This window comes from Ascaphus truei, chromosome 7, assembly GCF_040206685.1.
Source record: "Ascaphus truei isolate aAscTru1 chromosome 7, aAscTru1.hap1, whole genome shotgun sequence".
Lineage (NCBI taxonomy): Eukaryota > Metazoa > Chordata > Amphibia > Anura > Ascaphidae > Ascaphus > Ascaphus truei.
In genome coordinates this window covers 83224889-83245655 of record NC_134489.1, presented here as the reverse complement: position 1 = coordinate 83245655, position 20767 = coordinate 83224889, and the positions used below count along the sequence as shown (strand labels likewise).

At 48.2% G+C, this 20767-nt stretch overlaps 1 long non-coding RNA gene across 1 annotated transcript; it reads right to left on the bottom strand.

Moving 5' to 3' along the window:
• Positions 1 to 573: 573 nt before the first annotated feature.
• On the bottom strand, positions 574 to 20753 carry LOC142499635 (uncharacterized). The gene is made up of 3 exons (XR_012802705.1): positions 20606 to 20753; positions 20059 to 20161; positions 574 to 1497 (listed from the first exon to the last, which is right to left on the bottom strand). It is a non-coding gene; the product is annotated as an uncharacterized LOC142499635 (long non-coding RNA).
• Between the last annotated feature and the right edge of the window lie 14 nt (positions 20754 to 20767).

The following is a 20767-nucleotide window of genomic DNA, read 5'->3' as shown; positions in this document are numbered from 1 at the left end:
TGGGGACGGGCCTTCCCTGCACAGACAAGCTGTCTGTTACCTGCCCCAGTTTCCAGCAGCACACGGCTTAGTACTCCCTCACCCCCCCCCACCCCCCCAGGTGAAAGTGTGTGTTTTGTTTTGTGTCTGTGTTAGTTGTGATTGAGTGTGTCTTGTCTGTGATTATGTGTGTTGTGTCTGTGTTATGATTGTGTGTGTTGTGTTGGTTGTGATTGTGTGTGCTGTGTGTGGGTGTTGTGATTGAGTGTGTGTGTGTTTGTTGTCTGTTTTGATTGAGTATGTGTTGTGTGTTGTCTGTTAGTTGTGTCTGTGTGTGTTGTGATTGAGTGTGTGTTGTGTGTGTCTGTTGTGTTGGTTGTGATATGAGTGTGTTGTGATTGAGTATGTGTGCGGTGTGTGTTGTGTTGGTTGTGATTGAGTGTGTGTGGTGTCTGTGTTAGTTGTGCTGTAGGTGTTGTGATTGAGTGTGTGTGTTGTGTCTGTGTTGGTTGTGATTGAGTGTGTGTTGTGATTGAGTGTGTGTGTGTTGTGTTGGTTGTGATTGTGTGTGTGTTGTGTCTGTTGGTTGTCTATGTGTGTGTTGTGATTGAGTGTGTTATGATTGTGTGTGTGGGTGGGTGTTGTGATTGAATGCAGCGGTGCACAAACTAGGGGGCGCAAGATTATTTATGAGGGGCGCGTGCGGCAAAACCTGGGTGCGTGGCCGGCAGACCTGTGTGCGGGAGGGCAAAAAAGCAGTGCGCGGGCGGCCAAGAAGATGTGTGTGGGCGGGCAGCAAAGATGTGTGCGGGCGGCCAAACAGGATGATGCAGGTGGCGGCCACATGATGGTGTGTCCGTGCACGCGCGAGGGCTTCAGAGGTACGGGGGAGGAGCATGCCAGAGCGCTGTGATGTCAAACGCCTCTCCTTCTGGTGTCTGCCCTGCAATAGCTCTGTGTTCCTGGTTTCCTCCGCTGGCAAAATAATGAGAGAGGTTCGGGGCACGGAAAACTACGGATTTCAGGAAAATGTATTGATAAGCACAACGTTTCAACCAACAAGCGTGGTCTTTCTCAAGTGAAGATAGAAAATAAATCACATATTGTCCACTATTTATAGAACCCAACCCAGGTGAAATTACTTAAAATCTTCCGGTTTCTCCCACAGGCGTCTCTCATTCCATTGTGAATGCGCGCGCATATCCGGATCCTTGTCACTTCCGAGTGATGTCATCATTTGGTCCACCCTGCCTTCCGATTGGTCCTGTCATCCCTCTGTGTGTTGCTACAGTAGGAGATCTCGTTATCTCATCCAGGCACATGTGCAAGCGCACATCAGGGTCCCTCTTCCTTCATGGTGACGTCATCCCGTAATAGCGTGGTCTCCGATTGGCCCGTCTGTCCCACGATGTTCTATCATTAAATCTTCATGCCTGTTATCAAGGGGATCCATGTACCAAGTGTATCCATATACACAGTGTGCAATAGACTCCCAGTAAAGTCCTTCTTATAATTTATCTTTGAGGGTAGTGGGCAATGGAGATGTCGTGGTACATAAGGGAGGAGAGAAAGAACCAAAATGAGAGTTCGATATTAAAAAACACTAAGTGATACTAATACAATCCCCCAGTGTGGGGAAAGTGCAGGTGAGGGAGACAAAAAATAATTAATTTATTTGAGAGACATAAATGAGGAGAACGTCAGCAGCAACAGCAGAGTCGCAAAAACATAAATGGTAGGGAACACGAAACTTCTACACATCCTATACCTACTGTGATTAAATCAGAAATCTGCATACTGATCTCATCTGATATTAAGGAAGCTGTTTAGGGAGATATAGTCATTAAGACCCCTAGGATGTACAGTGTAAAGCGTAGAAGTCCAAAATGCTTCCCTTTGTAATAGGGCAGTACCTTTCTCTGAACCTGAGAAAGTCTTTTGCACCCGATCAATCCCCATCAGTTTCAGTGATGACACTGTATGGTGAAATTCTGTACAGTGTCTGATAAGAGCAGTCTCCTCTTTCTTGGCGTTAATTTTGCTACGGTGTTCGATAAAACGTGTTTTCAACATTCTATTAGTTTTACCAACGTATACCAGTCCACAGGGGCATTTGATGATGTAAATTACATTGGTAGTGGTACATGTGATTCTCTGGTTGATCTTATATTTTTGCCCACTTCTGGGGTGACGAAACTCATCCCCAGTGTTAAGACTATTGCATATTGTACACCCATGGCATTTATAACATCCTGGTTTTGACTGAAGAAAATGTGATGTCTGATAATATTTGTCATCATCAGAAGAGATTAGGATATCTTTGATATTACGACCCCTTTGGTACACAAACCTTGGTTTCTCTTTATACACTGTATGTAGTAATTCATCCTGTTGCAGCATCAATATTGTATTTACGATTCCTCCGGTGGCAACCAGCTTCGCTGCGATCCTCTGCAAGTGAAAGGGTAGGCTGCCACTATATCAATCATACTATGAACGTAAAGAAATAATAAAAAAAAGTGAAAACACTTCCCCGCTCATGCTTGCAAAATTATGCAGGACACCCTGTGCTCATGCTTGGAGTTGGTGATGGCACCGCTCTCAGAGGCAGCGTGGACGCAGCCTAATTTTGCAAGCGCGAGCTGTTGAAATATGTAAGTGTAGCCCCGGGCCCCTTTGTGCACCGTGACCCCCCTCGTTACCTCCGCTGCCGGGGGCAATGGCGAGTGGTGCCGGAGCCAAGCGGCGGAGCCGCCGGCGTTTCTGGAGGGTGGAGGACGAGCAGGGAGCGCTCCGGTGGCCCGACAGTACAGGGCGCCACCATGTTGTCCCTCGCGCATGCGCAGTGCAGGTTAGAGGTGCTGCGGCCATTAGGGTGATTGCGCATGCACAGTGACAGCGCGCGAAGCCCTAGCCAACCAGGGAAGGCTCTTGGAAGGGACTACATGTCCCATGAGCCTCAGGAGCGCTCCACATAATGCTAGGGAGCCAATAGGAGTGCAGGAATCTCGGCAGGCTGATATAGATACATTTCGCGTGCTGAGCCCACTCTAGCAGTCAGGACCAGGAAGAGCAAGGGGTAGGAGGTGACTGCAGTGGGTCACAGACCCCTGCACTAGGCTAGCAGGCCCCTAGGCCCCAGTTAAGTCCTGAGCCATAATACAGCTTGTTGTGCTTCAGGGACAGGCCCTAGGTTAGGGATCCTGCCCCTTAGTGATATGATATTTGTCAGTGAGGGACACAGCGGATGCTGCGCTTCCTGCGAAGAGGCTTGGGATCAGGCCTACTCTACAAAGTAGAAGTAGGACTATCTCCAGGGTGGGATCGCCCCTGACGGATCACCGTGCTGGTGAAACCAGGACGTCGCACCGGAGGTCGGCGGATACTTTCTGAAGATCTTTAAGGGCCCAGGTGTCGTCGCACTGGGCAGGTGTCGTATCTTACGTGCACCAACATACTGGTTTATCAGGCAGTGAAGTGATCACGCCTAATAAAGTGGGGGTTACACTTGAGACACTTAAGGGACAGAGTGGCCAAGGGACTCAGACATTACTGTGGACACGTTGTTGGGGTACACGGTGGTGGGGAAAGGATTATACTTTCTAAGAGAGAGAGTATTGTTTATGACCCTTATAGAGTGATAAGTAATATAGATGTGTATTGTGTTATGTTCTATTCTGCATATAGTAAACTGTTATACTTATACTCCTGTGTATGTGGTTACTATATGTGGGTCCTGTGTAGGGGACATGCTACACTCCTAGAATCCTACACAGGTGGAGGCGCTGTATGTAAGATCGTTCCAGAGGATTCACCCCAGGCTCTCACTGGCGGAGGCTCAGGCCTCCTGTGAGCCTAACAGGTAAAAGCACCACACACCAGGTAACATACACATAGGTTCCCCTCACATGCACCCTATCTGCGATTGGGGATTGAGGGAACATGTGTTACATAAGTATTTAGACATATTTGTATTTACATTGTATACCGTTTAATAAAAGGGTTTTTTCCCATGTGATGTTAATTACATCAGGCAAGGGGGGACCCGAGAAATTTCATGGATAAAAAGGGGGGCTCGGCATAAAAAGTTTGCTCACCACTGCACTAGAGGACAGTCCAGAGGCAGAGGTGAGAAGAGGCCCTGAAGCCACGTACAGTAATACACGTTACTGGTGCTATAACATGAAATAATATAGTATGTCTAAAGGAAGAAGAGCCGAAGTGATAGTGAAACACGTTTGTAAGCTCCTTTGGGGCAGGGCCCTCTGTACCTACACAACCAGTCAACATTAAAGTAGTAATTGTATTATAGATGTCTTCATACTCCATTGTTCTGCGATACAGAATATGGTGACGTGTTGTAAATAAATGTTAGTAATAATTATCATTAGCCGATTAAACACCCTGATCCCATTGTGTGATCTTGCAAACACACACATGCTAATTTTAAATGTATGCATCTATATATAGTTTTATTTTCCTTTTTCTATCATGCTTTTTTTAATGTAAGATGCACTCACTGTATTACATTTCCCTATAGTCTATTTTGTGACGTGCTTTTTTGTGGCGTATTTTGCAGGTGCAATATACATACTAATAATAAATATACATAGTTATAACTGTACTTACAGACACTTTGCAGAACTGATTTAAGAGGTCGGTGAATACAATGCAGGTATAAGGCTGCACATATACAAGTAAACAACAGGGGTAACAAATCTTTGCAGCCTTTATATATGCAAAAGGTCCGTTTTCCCCATTGAAGTATATCTGGATTTAATAATAACAATAATAATAACACACTATAATTAACCTTCCCAAAATACAATAAACCCAATACACTGTTCACACCCCAGTGAGATCCCCCAAAGTACTAAGGTGCCCTGGGCACCTAACCACCCGGTGTTCACGGAGCCAAACCCGTCCAAAGTGTGTGGAGTAGCGCTACCCACTGTGTGTGGCCATTGGTGCACTTGGGTACTGTAGACGGACATTCACAGAGGTACACAATTGGAGACTTTTATATGGTGAAATTATAATAAGGCTTTATTGTGCCTTTTCCTTTTCATCAGGAAAACATCCAAACAAGGGGGGGGAACAAAGCTTCTATTCACTTGGGAGTATTTCTAGTGAAACACTAAGCAAATAATTCACATCTCCCTTAGTCAAGCATTTCTCGCAGCCCCAAAACATATAGCATGAAATAAGCAGATATAAGCAGTCTCTTAAGAATGAAAGTCTTATCTGTCTCTTGGAGGGAAAATCTTCTCAGTTCCTGTTCAGCTCCCTTCCCTCAGGGTTTGTCAGCATTCAGGTTTAGAAGTTTTCCCTGTGTCTTGGAAGCAGCTCTGCTGTGTCTTCTGCCAGAGCTCAAGACATGGTCAGCTCCAGAGATCTGTGTTCTCTTGGTCAGTCTCTCCTGGGAGACTCAAGAACCCTGCTCTGTCTCCAAAGGTCAGCTCACAAGTGAGCTAAGGAGTCACTTCCTGTCTCAACAGACAGGTTTTTGTAAGCAATCTAAATCAGGCAGGTGGTTTTTATTAATTGACTACCAGCAGTTAACCACCACACTGCTAGATTAAAAGCACATTACTTGAACAGGGATTACTCCCCTGTTACATACCTCCCCTGTTTGTGGGAAGCTCGGGCTTGCCACGGCCAAAGCCCATCCTTCCACTCTCATTCTAGATATCTCTGTGACTTGAATGAGAGTGGATGGAGGAAGAGAACCCTCAGTCCTGCTGGGATTGGAGCCCTTTCTCCAGTTTATTCGTGTCTCTCCTGAAGATGCTTGAGATCAGCACCCCTCAGTCACTCGAGGAGGACTTTTTCCAAGTATAGTCTTTTTTCTACGTGCGCGGTCATGAGATTTCCCTCGTGTCGGGTGGTCGTCTTATTGTAGGCATACTGTATGGCCGCAGTTGCAGAGCGTTTAAAAATAGCCCTTTGAGTTTTCCGCTCTTGAAGCGTTCTCTCTGCCCTTTTCCCACTCAATGGGGTTGCTAGTTCAGCCCCTTTTAGATTAAGTTGCAATTCCACACCCACTTCCAGAGAATGTCCCATCTTTTCAGCTTCATCAGCTAAGGATTCTTCTGGTTTTAATTCAGCACGTGTACCTTCTTTTGTTGCCTGCTGGGTGGCTGAAGGTTTTGCTAGTGCTTGTTAAGGTGGTTCAAATTTTGCAACCTTGTCTTTCAGATGAGCGGTATTCCCAGCTCTCACTGTACCCTTGTCTTCATGGGTTTTTGTGGCCGTGGGATACTGACGCTTAGTCAGGGTCAATACTTGTCCTTGTAGGACTGTAATCTCATCCGCGAGAGATCCCTGTTTTTTGAGTGCGTCTTGCAAGTCTCTTCTCAGGGAATTTATCTGCATGCTTTGCTTTCTCTGAGCTTTTCTCTGAGCTTGCCTCCACATTTTTATTGCATTGTGAAGCACTATGAACTTCTTTGCTTGGGCCACAGTTACTTGTTTCAGTTTCTGGACCTTCTTGTGCTCCCTTTTGTGCCACGTCACCTGGGTTCTAAGCTTGGCTTTTAGTGATGCTTTGGTGATGCTCAGGGTAGCCTTCAGTTTCTCATGCTGCTTTGCGGGGACATACTGGGTCATCAGACGTTCCTGCAGCACTTGAATTTCTTTAACAGCCTGCAGATTGTCATCTTGCAGAGTTCGCTGCTTCTCCTCTGCCTTCTCGAGGTGCGTACGCAGACCTTGTAGTTGGTTCTGCAGTCGGTGCTCTGCTTCAAACTTTTCCTTGACTTCTTCTGTCAACTGAAATTTTTCTTCTTTCCGTTTTAAGTTTTCTCTTTTTAATCTTGAATTTTCTCCTTTTTCAGTCTCTGTATTCTTCAGGGCTCTTTGCAGTCCTCCTTCCATTTACGCACATCTGCTTTGAGAATGACACTCTCCTGGCGTGAGACTTCCTTCTCTAGGTTGAGGGTCTGAAGCTCCTTCTGAGAGACTTTGAGATCTGTATCAAGATTACCAATAGTTTCTTTAGCAATGTCCAGCTCCTCAGTGAGACTGTGTAGTTCCTTTCTGGAAACTTCCAGGTCTGTGCGGCAGCTGTTGGTCTCCTGATGTGAGGCATCCAGTGCTCTACGGAGTGTCTGAACCTCTTTCTGAGATACGTCCACCTCTATCCGGACACTGTTGACCTCCTGTTGTGAGGCATTCAGCTCTATGCGAAGAGTGTGAACCTCTTGCTGGAAGACTGTCATCTGCTTCAGTGCCTCCTCATACTTCCGCTTTAGCGTAGCCACCATTTTATCAGATTGGCTCTGCTTTTCATCCATGGTGAAAATAGTAGCCTTTGCAGTATCTAGCTCAGTCTTGAGATCGTCCAATTCTGTCGTGGCTAAAGAGTAAATTGTGAGCACATCTTTTTGTAGCCTCACGTTATTTTTCTGTAGCTCTGTGTAACCATCTTCCTTTTGTTTCAATTGTTCACGGAGCATATCACAGTCATGCCTGGCATTTTTCAGGGCATCTTCAGGGCTGGTCAAGGGATCGTCACTCACTGGTTCCGGCTCCGCTTCCCTGGGATGGTTGGTTGAGGGTTCCTCACTGTTGGCACCGGACAGACACTTCTTTGGGGTACACGACTTCTGCCTTGGGCCCTCTGGATATTCGGTTAACCGCGGGACGAATTTTTCATTTTCTCTAGGCTGCAGGGCAACTCGGTCCCCCATTTCCTCCACAGGATCTGCGGACGTGTCTGTTCCTTCCACGGTAAGTGAAGAACTGCTTTTCTTTTTCCGCTTTTTTGTTTTGGATGACTCCGTCCCATCCGGAATACTGGGGTCTCCTTCTTTATTTGATACTTTAGCAGCTTCATTATATACGCCAGGCTTTCGTGCAGTTGCTTTAGCTGACAGAAATATTGGGTGATCTGCTGCTCCCGCTCTGTCTCCTGCTGATCATATTCGTCATCAAAGGGAGCGGTCTTTTCTGTTTGTGCCGAGTTCAGGCACCCCCACCATTCTTGGGGTGTTTTGTGGGTGTGACTCGGTTCGGGTTCCCCGTAAGAGATGTCTTCCTCTTTATTGGACTGGAAGGGCCACTCTTCCGTGGGGTAGGGTTCATTACAGGAACACTGCATCTTGTCCTCCATTTTTAGGCTATCAGGTGTAATTTTCTTCCTGACCTCAGGAGGCGCTATTGCAGCTGTTGCCACTGTATTTGCTAGAACCCCCAATTGTGGTAGTCCTACAGGTGGGCATATTTTGCTTGTAGAGGTCGTAGCTCTCACAGGCATCTCTGTAGAATTTTTCTTTCTTGGATAAGTTTGACAATATCAGCAGTACTGTGCATGCATTTTCTCTCATCAGGTATACAAGATGTGCAGTTGCTAGGTAAAAAAAAGTATATTTGCTTTACACCATTTACTTGCTAGGTATAATCTCTCTGCTTCAGCAACAGAATTTGGTTTCTGCCTGAGTTCAGTAATTTTCAGTCTCATCTTTGGGTATTATGGCATTCACACTTCACACTTTGGGTGTCTGTTTTTGCTACCAAGATATATATAGGCAGACTTTTTTACTTGCAGAAAAAAAACATTCTTTGCAGTGGACTATTTATTTCATTCCCGGCAGGGTGACTCAACATTCAGCAATTGGCTTTGAAAAACCTTTTCCCCCTATAGGGCAATTTTACACTCAGCATTTGTTTGCTAAAAATTCCCCTGCTTCAGCACAGTCTTGTATCAATTTTCACACTTTTCTGCATGTACTCCATTCCCAGCTGGTAGCCCTATGCGGTGTGGCAACCTTTATTTGCAAAATCAGTACCACTCGTGGGTCACCATCTGTATTCACTGCTTCAGCGAAACTTTTGAAAACAACAAACACCTATCCCTTTTTAAGGGCTGACTCACTTCTTGAACCCTGACTATGGCTGGAAGGCAAAACCCCTATTTCAATGACCATATTACACTTTGTGATAGGCAAAATAAGGTTTAGCTACTTCAACAGTCTCTCTCCTCTTGGGATTGGGGCAAAGAGTCCATCTGTGGTTTTGCAAGTTTCAGTGGTGTATATCCCTTTAACTCTGATCTCTGCTTCATGAGGTTTTTTTTCTAAGTTGCTCAGACTGTTTGTAGGCAAAAAGCATAACAAAAAATTTCACATAAAAATCTCCGGTCCTTTTTAACCACAAAGACACCTCTCATCTCACTTCGGACACCATATGTAGACGGACGTTAACAGAGGTACACAATTGGAGACTTTTATAAGGTGAAATTATAATAAGGCTTTATTGTGCCTTTTCCTTTTCATCAGGAAAACATCCAAACAAGGGGGGGGGGGGGGGGGAACAAAGCTTCTATTCACTTGGGAGTATTTCTAGTGAAACACTATGCAATTAATTCACATCTCCCTTAGTCAAGCATTTCTCGCAGCCCCAAAACATATAGCATGAAATAAGCAGATATAAGCAGTCTCTTAAGAATGAAAGTCTTATCTGTCTCTTGGAGGGAAAATCTTCTCAGTTCCTGTTCAGCTCCCTTCCCTCAGGGTTTGTCAGCATTCAGGTTTAGAAGTTTTCCCTGTGTCTTGGAAGCAGCTCTGCTGTGTCTTCTGCCAGAGCTCAAGACATGGTCAGCTCCAGAGATCTGTGTTCTCTTGGTCAGTCTCTCCTGGGAGACTCAAGAACCCTGCTCTGTCTCCATAGGTCTGCTCACAAGTGAGCTAAGGAGTCACTTCCTGTCTCAACAGACAGGTTTTTGTAAGCAATCTAAATCAGGCAGGTGGTTTTTATTAATTGACTACCAGCAGTTAACCACCACACTGATAGATTAAAGGCACATTACTTGAACAGGGATTACTCCCCTGTTACAGGTACCTTCCTGGTCTCCATCCAGATCAGGTATATGGAAGATGATGGTTCCGCAGGATGCAACATGATCCCACGATGCGGTGTCCAGCTGATCCTCTTTCCCGAAGGTGAGGGAGCACCAGCTGGACGGTGTCCCTTAATATCTCTCAGGATATGCCTGTGGTCTGGTCCCAGACCGCAGGCTGTGCACACCACGTGGCATCCATCACTAGTGTACTAACACTCTATTACTAAAGTGCTAAGGGGAGCATCCCTATCTGGTGCCTTCCCTGTAACAACCACAATCTGGGCTGAGTCGGGGCCTAGCTGGGGCCTATGGGGTAATATGGCCTAGTTCAGGGGCTACGGGCACCCTGAACACATCCTCACCCCTTGCAGTCCCTGCTCTGAGTGGCACGCTGTCTGCATTCGCACCAAACCTAATTATGTCTGCAGCCCCTGAGGCTCATGGGACATGTTGTCTCTTGCGGAGCCTTTGACAAGATGACCGCTGCAGCTTTGGGACCACTGCGCATGCACAAGGATCGCATTGCACATGCGCAAGGATCGCACTGCGCATGCATGACTATCCAAGATGGCAGCCCCCGCTTGCCGGGTACGCCGCGGAGCTCCGGAACTCCAACTATCAGCCCGCAGCCTCCCACTCCTGTTACAGAGGTAAGAGGGGGAGCTCGGCTATATACCATATAAATAATCTCTAAATATTTTCATATTACCCAATAAATACTTTAACTTTAAAAGATCTTAGCATTCCCGCTTCTTTATTAAACGCTTATTTGAAGGGATTTCACTTTTTTTTAGGGCAGGGTGTGAAATAAGGACCTCAAAAGGTCCAGGTTCTGTCTACGTTTGTTTAATTCACTGGTCATTCCTAAAATCTAGTGTAGCACAAGCCCCCTTTTAGGAGAGGACAGGATACCATATCTCTGCAATGCACTGCTGGCTCCTATGGCAGCCAAGAGGTTAAATTAGAATATTGATATGATTTTAACATTATGATGTTAATAAACCTTCAATGCAGTGTAAGTCCCAGCCCCGACTGTAGCTTGCTTTAAATATTTTTGATGCACGGAATTTGCGCTAAGAAAAGAAATGGCAAAGACACAGACAGACAGCTGCAAAACTGGAAAAGAAATGGACACATAGCATGAGGACTAGTCATACTAACATAAGCAAACAAAAACAGATGGAGGCAGAAACATTTCAGCAAGAAAGAAGAACTGCACTGATATACCAGGGAGAACTCATTAGTCAGTCAAAGACGAGATAGGAGGATCCACATATTTCTCCATAAAAGAGCCTACCTTTTGAAACTACACAAAAGACTGCCTATGTATATTATTTTATATGATTCCTAAACCAGTAATGGGCAACTCCAGTCCTCAAGGGAATCCAACAGGTCAGGTTTTATGGATATCCCTCCTTCAGCACAGGGGGCTCAATCAGTCCCTGCTTCAGCACATGTGGCTCAATCAGTGGCTCCGTCAAAGACGGAGCCATTGATTGAGACACCTGTGATGAAGCAGAGATATCCTAAACCTGACTTGTTGGTGGCCCTTGAGGACTGGAGTTGGCCACCCCTGCCCTAAACCGTCTTCTCATTTACTGCTGCTCTAAAAATGATTCTAGAATTCTGCAGCATATAAGGACTCTGCCCTGAAGCAACTACAATCTCAATCTTCCCTTTTTGTAACTGTGAAGCGCTTTGAGTCCCATTGGGAGACCCATTGGGAGAAAAGCGCTATATAAATAAAGTTATTATTATTATTTATTATTATTATGGTGACACACGAATAGAGCCTCCAAGATCCCAATCAAAAATGTCCTATGGGGCAACTTCAATTACATGTGCTTATATTAGCCTTGTGTCTACTTGTTAAACCAGGCATTTATTTTTGGGTTCATGCTGATAAGATGATGATGTTATGTTTGTATAAAGATTACCTGCTACTTTAGGTCATGTTGAAGTCTGAGTTTTGCTTCTTTATTAATAGTCTAAAGCAGTGTTTTATTTTTAACCTTTTCTTGGTTAAGGAACCCTACAATTATACTGTGATATTCTGAGAAAACCCAACCCTCTCTAATAGTGCACCTGAGATCAGATACATTGTAAGTAACCCCAACCTTCCCTAATAGCGCGCCTGAGATCAGATGTATTGTAAGGATCCTAAACACTCTCTAATAGCGCGTCTGAGATCAGATGCATTGTTAGGAACCCCCAACCCTCTCTAATAGCTTGTCTGAGATCAGGTGCATTGTACGTAACCCCAACCCTCTCTAATAGTGCGTCTGAGATTAGATGCATTGTAAGGAACCCCCAACCCTCTCTAATAGCGCGTCTGAGATTAGATGTATTGTAAGGAACCCCAACCCTCTCTAATAGCGCGCCTGAGATCAGATGCATTGTAAATTCTTCTGTATTTAGTACCATTTTCAAATGACCTGAAAATTGCAGGGAACCCTTTAGGGATGACCGGGGAACATAAGACTTCCTAGGAACCCCTATTGAAAAACACTGGTATAAAGAAAGCAACCTGGGTTCCATAATAACGTGTTCTTTATTACTAGTTCCATGACTAATTCCACTAGATTACTGGTGATAAGGATATATGAGGTTGTTTTGCCAAACTGTTTTTTTGGCAACCTATGTGTGCCACTCAGATGGTAAATTCTATGGCAGGGGTACCCACCCCCGTTTTTACTTTCATGGTTTATACTTTTTTTTGTACCATTTACCTGCACTTCCGCACAAATTACACATTGATTTAGGGATCAACCTTATGTAATAAATTATACAGTGTGTGACAGTCACAGACTGTCAACATTAGAGAGAGCATGCTCTCCAGAATTGAGGAGAGGGAGAGAGACTGCTGTTGCTAGAGGGCTGGGCAACTGCCTCCATCCTGATTGGCTGCTGCTGGGTAATGCAGCCAATCAGGAGGAGGTGTCAGGAGCCTGAGGGTGGATTCAAGGAGAGGAGGAAACCACGTAGATAGGAGAGAGATGTGTGTTTGTGTGTGTCTCGAGCTTGTGAGTATCTCGAACACGTTGCACCTTTCACCATTGTGTCCTGTATTTTTGGAGAAGCCACCTGGCAGCCCTAAAAGTGACTGAGTTTTCACAAGCGTTACACATGTAATTGGTTCTGTGCAAATTGAAGTACATATGGAAACAAAAGAACTATAGACATAAATTGATACAATGAGAGGGGCTGACACATGGAAAGGAGAGAGATGGGCTGACTGTGAGGGGGGAAAGAGAGGGTGACATGTGGAGGGATATATGGATAGGGGGTTGTAACAAGGTCTTATCACTGCTTGTGAGAAACTGCCTCTAAATCCAGCAGTGTGCTGGTTAATTGCACACAGGCAATCAACCAGACTCACCTGGCTGATTAGGACTTTTAGAAAAGCCTGATGTGAGAAACAGGAGACCGATTCCTTAGCTCACATTTGGGCTGACGGAAGGAGAGCAGAGAAGCCTGCACACAGACACTGTCTTGAGCACAAAGGCTGTGCTGAGATCAAGACACCCTAAGACCTATATTTCTTGGACACAGAAGACCCAGGAACCTGTCAGGGACTGTCATGGGGGGCTACCTGCTTAATGTACTTCCTGAGACTTTGGGGTGATAGGCTGGTAATGGGAATATCCCTCCAGTCCTGCAGATAGGGTCTGGGGAAGTAAGTTATCCTTTACAAAGGGATAGGGGCTTGTTATTTTTGTATGTTTTGTCTGGATAAAGGAACAGGATCAATAAAGCCAAGATATAATTTCAACCTAAAACAGTCTCCATTTGCATACCTCTGCACACATCTCTTACAGGGGCGAAGAGGGTGTGATACATGATGTAGGAGGGAAGGGGGTGTTACACATTGGGAGAGGAAGGGCGGGATTGTAGCAGTTGGGGGTACAAGGGGGTGACAGGTAGGGTTGCTAGGTGGCTTGTCCACAAATACTGGACAAAATGGTGAAAGGTGCGAGACGCACGAGTATCGTTAGTGAGGAAGAATTTTATTTATAATGACCTGACTGTTACGTAATTTTTTTTCCAAATTTCACTCCAAGAATTCACCCATTTGCACCACTTTATATTCTGTTTCGTAACAAATCTGGGGAGGGGTCTTGGGAGGGAGTGCCCTTCGGAGGATTTATTTTAGGAAATAGAATATGAAAAAGTGCAAATTGATGCAAATTGGTGCATGCTTGGAGTGAAATTTAGAACAAATTACGTAATGGTCAGATCATTTATAAATAACTGACCTGCAGTCATACAGGCCCATGGCGAGCAATACTGCACCCCTCCTCGTCCTCTCTCTCCTTATCCTCACCCCCCTCATCCTCGCACCCCCTCTCCTCATCCTCTCATCCCCCCTCCCTTCATCCTCTCTTCTCCCCTCACCTTCATCCTCTCTTCTCCCATCACCTTCATCCTCTCAACCCCCTCCCTTCATCCTCTCATCCCCCCTCCCTTCATCCTCTCTCTTCTCCCCTCACCTTCATCCTCTCTCTTCTCCCATCACCTTCATCCTCTCTCAACCCCCTCCCTTCATCCTCTCTCATCTCCCCCTCCCTTCATCCTCTCACCCCCTTCCCTTCATCCTCCCTCATCCCCCCTCTCTTCAGCCTCTCATCCCCCCCTCCCTTCATCCACTCCCCGTCAGGAATCCACTCCTGGCTTTTCTCGTAGCCTTGCAGGGGGCTGTTGTTCTCACTAATTCCCTCTGCAATCAACAGCAGCTGTGCGGGCTCACTGCAACCTAGCCTTGTACTCAGTCATTGGAGCAGTGCTTTCACACCCTCCTCCTGGGATTGGCCCGCTATCCTTTATAAATAATGCATTCCCACAATCCCTCTCTGCCGAGCATAGTCCTTCTTGGATGTTTCTGTGTTTTGCCACAAGCCTCCAGGCTTGTTATCTCTCGTTACTAATCTCTGTTGATTATTGTTCCAGTTTGTTGTTCTCGTTCCTGTTTCCTCGTAGCCTGAAGCTACTTGCTGAGGCCTGTGTTCCTCGTTCCTGGAGGCCTGTCTGGACTTAGCAACCTGCTGCATACACCTCTTGCTGAGGTTGCTGTTTGGACCCTGTGGCCTGTTGCTCTTTCTCCCTTCGCAGAGGCCAGCTTGAACTCATGCGCTGAAGCCCTGGTTTACCGGTGCTGCCTGGCGGTGTGCCCACTCTGGCCTGTCCTCCCTTTCCTAGACCGGCGCCATGGGCCGTGGACGCCACTCGCGCAAACCCCGTTCCCGACCTGCAGCGATTACGCTGAAGCAGGGATGACCTGCTTGATTTCCTGTTGCCGACTCCCTGCTTGGACTACGACTACCCGGACATCTCCAATCCCGACTCTGGCTCTTCCAACGACTACACTGTTCTCTAAAGTCCTGAACCCGGCCTGTTTGACTATGAACTACGCACTCCGGACCAGTCTGTGCGGTCTAAGGACGGTGATTTCATAACCCAGTCTCAGCCAGTATGTATATATAGTTATTTCAAACTTTTTCTAACGCGCTATTCACCAAGAAAACTCAGCACTAGAGCACGTGTAGAAACTTGAAAAGGATACTGCCCCACACCTCTGGAATGCCCTTCCCCTCAATATCCGACTAGCACCCTCTCTATCCACCTTACAACACACTTGCTTAAGGAAGCATATGAGTAGCTCCATGGCAGATAATTTACACCTCATACATAAACCTAGGCCCCTTGCAGACGCACTTACCAGAACGCCCTCCTACTGTCTATTTACATCCTTCCTACTAATCAATTAGATTGTAAGCTCTTCGGAGCAGGGACTCCTTTTCCTAAATGTTACTTTTATGTCTGAAGCACTTCTTCCCTTTATGTGTTATTTGTATTATTTATTATATGATCGTCACGTGTATTACTGCTGTGAAGCGCTATGTGCATTAATGGTGCTATATAAAGACATACATACATCCCAGACAGTGGTGGAATTCTGTCAGTTCGCACCGGTTTGTGTGAACCTGTTACTAAAATTTCACAAGTATGCCGAACCGGTGCTTAATTTGCTTAATTCTCTTACCTTCATTCACCTGTCCGGGAGGCGGGCGGCGTCTGACAGCATCTCCCTGCATCTATTTCCCTGCAAATCCTCTCAATATGGCCGTGCAGTATCAAATGGTACCATGTTGCCATGCCAACGGGAACGCCACGTGACGTAACCACATCACGTCAGTTGCTGTGGCAACGTTAAGCTATGTGACGTCACGTGACATCGAGTGGCCATTTTGAGAAGGGAAATAGATGCCGGGAGATGCTGTTAGACCCCATCCAGGTAAGAACCGGTTGTTAATCGGTTAACCGGTTTTTGAATCCCACCACTGATCCCAGATCTAGAACAGTGATCTACTGAAAACATATAGGGGAACCATAAGGAAGACCAACAAACGACGGACAGCATGAACGGAAGCAGAGAAGCTGGCTGCCAGGGTATTAGGGTCTGTTTGCCATGCTTTGTTTAAAAAGGAAAGGTTTTAATTACTTTCTGAATGGAAGCAAAGCATCTGTATAGCTCTCCCACCGGCCTTAAACCGAAGCCCAATCAGTTGAGGGGCGATGGCAGGTCTAAGGGCCCGATTGGGAGTGTTACTGATCAGGCAGTTCTCAAGGCTAAGGTAAGGCGAGGGTGGGGCGAGACCATTAATATTTTAACCATTTGCTTCACCTGGAGCGAGTGAAGATCTTGTGATACTGGCGAGATGTGATCTTTCCTTGCTTGCTATATGACGGGCAGTGGCGTAGGTATTACACTAACTGCAAGGCTTTGATATTATATTATTGGAGACCTATCGGCAGAGAATTTGCAAATATATACAGTACCTATTATATATCTATTTGAAAAAAAAACAACAGTTTTCTTAACAGCTGCTCCCTGGACAGGACCAAAATGTTGACTAATCTTGTACTATATATTTCTGAAAGCGTCATATGTGTCCGTGTCTGTATGTGTCTCCCTGTGTCCCTCCCTGTGTCCCTAGCAGCAATCCCATTGGACCTTGGGCCAGGCCAATGAGATTGCTCCCTTGGCCCGCCCGCCCCCGCACACCTCTCATTGGCCTGAGGCGGAGTGACGGGCCAAAGGAGAGACGGAGACACACACACACACACACACCTCTTCCTCACCCCCGAGGCCAGCCCCCCCCTCACCCAAACCTCACCTCCCCCCCCCCTCCATCATCACCCCCCCTCACCCGCAACTCACCTCCCCTCGCGGCGCCCTGCTTGGCCGCGCGGGTGGGGGGTTTAGTGCCGCCGCCGCTCCCATCACCTCACAACCCTCAGGGGCGACGCAGCAGCCCTACCGCCTCCTTCCACCCTCCTCACAGCCTGCAAACCTGCTTGGCCGCGCACTGCGGGACCTGCCAGCGGGAGGAGCAGGGCAGTGGCGGCCGCGGCGGGGACACCTCACCACGTGACTCCCACCCACCTCCCCAAATATTCCACTACGGCCGCTGCGTGAGGTATGGGGGGTTGAGGGAATGGCGTGCCGCCCGCTATCTTAAAGCCGCCGCGTGAGGTATGGGGGGGGGGGGGGGGGGAGGGAATGGCGTGCCGCCCGCTATCTTCAAGCCGCCACGTGAGGTATGGGGGGGGAGGGAATGGCGTGCCGCCCGCTATCTTCAAGCTGCCACGTGAGGTATGGGGGGGGGGGGAGAGGGAATGGCGTGCCGCCCGCTATCTTAAAGCCGCCGCGTGAGGTATGGGGGGGGGGGGGAGGGAATGGCGTGCCGCCCGCTATCTTCAAGCCGCCACGTGAGGTATGGGGGGGGAGGGAATGGCGTGCCGCCCGCTATCTTCAAGCTGCCACGTGAGGTATGGGGGGGGGGGGGAGAGGGAATGGCGTGCCGCCCGCTATCAAGCCGCCACGTGAGGTATGGGGGGTGGGGGGGTGAGGGAATGGCGTGCCGCCCGCTATCAAGCCGCCACGTGAGGTATGGGGGGGGGGGGGGGGTTTGGAGGGAATGGCGTGCCGCCCGCTATCTTCAAGCCGCCACGTGAGGTATGGAGGGGGGGGGGGGTTGGAGGGAATGGCGTGCCGCTCGCTATCTTCATGCCGCCGCATGTGGGGGGGGGGGGGGGTGGGGGTGTGATGCCGGCCTGAAACTAGCTTCATGTCGCTGCGGGGGGGTAAGATGCAGGAGGGAAATGCAGGCCTGCCCGCCCGCTATCTTAAGGCCTCCGCCTTAGGTATGGGGGCTGCGGGGGGCGGGGATAGTGGGAGATGTCACTAAATAAAGGTCACTAAATAACCCACCCACCCAGTCACTAAGTAACCTACACACCCACCCAGTCACTAAATAACCAAAAGTCACTAAATAAACCCCAGTCACTAAATAACCCACCCACCCACTAAATAAAAGTCACTAAATAACCTACACACACACCCAGTCACTAAATAACCCACCCACCCAGTCACTAAATAACCCACTCACCCAGTCACTAAATAACCCACCCACCCAGTTACTAAATAACCCACCCTGTCACTAAATAACCCACCCACCCACTCACTCACTCACTAAATAACCCACCCACCCAGTCACTAAATAACCCACCCAGTCACTAAATAATACCCAGTCACTAAATAAACCATGCACCCACCCTGTCACTAAATAAAGTCACTCAATTACCCACTCACCCCCCTTGCCCTGCCTCCCCCCCCCTCCCTTGCCTTCCTCCCCCTTGCCCCTGCCTCCCGCCCTTGCCCCTGCCTTCCTCCCCCTTGCCCCTGCCTTCCTCCCCCCTTGCCCCTGCCTTCCTCCCCCCTCCTGCCCCTGCCTTCCTCCCCCCTCCTGCCCCTGCCTTCCTCCCCCCTCCTGCCCCTGCCTTCCTCCCCCCTCCTGCCCCTGCCTTCCTCCCCCCTCCTGCCCCTGCCTTCCTCCCCCTCCTGCCCCTGCCTTCCTCCCCCCTCCTGCCCCTGCCTTTCACCCCCCCGCCCCTGCCTTTCACCCACCACCTCACACCCCTTCCCACCGTAGTGGGACCGCCACACCGCACTCACCAGCCACTCGCCGACTCACAATAACTTTACAATAAACCATTTTTAAACAACATCGGATTACATTTTCTTCCATGTTTCTTTTCAACATTATTATACAACCTTTCCACCAAATACTCAACCTATTCTTACCCTATTTAGAAATACTACCTATTACGGATTTACATCCCGGGCAACGCCGGGTATATCAGCTAGTCTATATATATAAAATCGAATGGTTAGTGCTATCTGCGGTGAATCTGATTGGTCATCAGCCTCTGGCCAATCAGATTGGTGGGTCTGACGTCACCCAACTGCCACTCTCTTCCCCCTTGGCGCCACACACACACACAAACACACACCACCTCTCTCTCCGGCGCTCATCTCTCCCTCCCTCCGCTCACCTCTCCCTCCCGGCGCTCCGCTCACCTCCATCCCCGGCGGGGGAACAGGCAGTGGCAAGGCAGGCTGCCTCGCGGTGCCTCAGATGGCGGCGCCTGGAAGGACACCTTTCCTCCCTCGCGGCGCCTAAGATGGCGGCGCCCGGAAGGACCCCCTTCCTCCCTCGCGGCACCGAGTGAGAAGATGGCGGCGCCCGGAAGTAGAGGTAAGTGTCGCTCTAGGTGACGTGTGTGTGTGTGTGTGTGACACTGTGCGTGTGTGTCTCACTGTGTGTGTGTGTCGCCCCCCCTGCCTTTCACGCCCCCCCCTGCCTTTCACGCCCCCCCTGCCTTTCACGCCCCCCCCCTGCCTTTCACGCCCCCCCGCCTTTCACGCCCCCCCCGCCTTTCACGCCCCCCCCCCCGCCTTTCACGCCCCCCCCCGCCTTTCACGCCCCCCCTGCCTTTCACGCCCCCCCTGCCTTTCACGCCCCCCTCCCTGCCTTTCACGCCCCCCTCCCTGCCTTTCACGCCCCCGCCCCCCCCTCCCTGCCTTTCACGCCCCCGCCCCCCCTCCCTGCCTTTCACGCCCCCGCCCCCCCCTCCCTGCCTTTCACGCCGCCGCCCCCCCACCTTCCTTTCAAGCCCCCCCCTGCCTTTCACGCCCCCGCCCCCCTGCCTTTCACGCCCCCCTGCCTTTCACGCCCCCGCCCCCCCTGCCTTTCACGCCCCCGCCCCCCCTGCCTTTCACGCCCCCCCCCTCCCTGCCTCCAGGCAACGCCGGGTATATCAGCTAGTATAGAATAAATCACAAAAAAATGCTTCCCTTAAAGACCTGCGAGTGCCTGTGAATTCTTTATTAATACCTGTTGACCTCCACGTATGCAGCATGGCAACTTTATTTGATGTACTTGCCATAAGCTTGTGGGATGTCATCAGTGCCTGGAGACTTCCTCAGATAATTACTTCCTGGTAAAACATTTTTATAAATAAATAAAAAATAAAATAACCAACATTTTAGACACCCGTTTTGAGTGCAAGTTTGAACTATTTAATCTTTTTTGTAATTTGTCATTAAAAAAGCTGACATTTTCTTTGTGTGTTCTTTGTTCTATGCGCTTCTTTTTTGTTCTATATGGACTTTTAATTTGAGGTGAAACTAGGGTACCCTGCTACAAGAAGCAGCAACTACCCACCAGAAAGTGTTCAAATCCAAAGAAAATAAATATGTATTTCTAAGCTACAATAAACAATTCAGCTTTAAGTAAATAAATCTGATGGGATAAAAAACAACATGTATCTCCTCCCAATTTCCCAGCCCCATTTCTATTAATGCAAAAAAAAAAATCACTGTTTGAAGATTCTAGTAAAGTTGATCCCTAAAAAAAAGTGCCCCAACTCCCATAGGTTCACCTGTAAAAATGACCCAGGAGTTGGATTGCCGCTGTCCATGAGGCAGATGTTGGGTGTTGTGTATTGTATTTATGAATAATAATGATGATTATGTAGCTGCAGCTCAGGCTCCAGACTAGCAGAGCATGTTCACACACACACTCTCTCTCCCCCATCCCCATT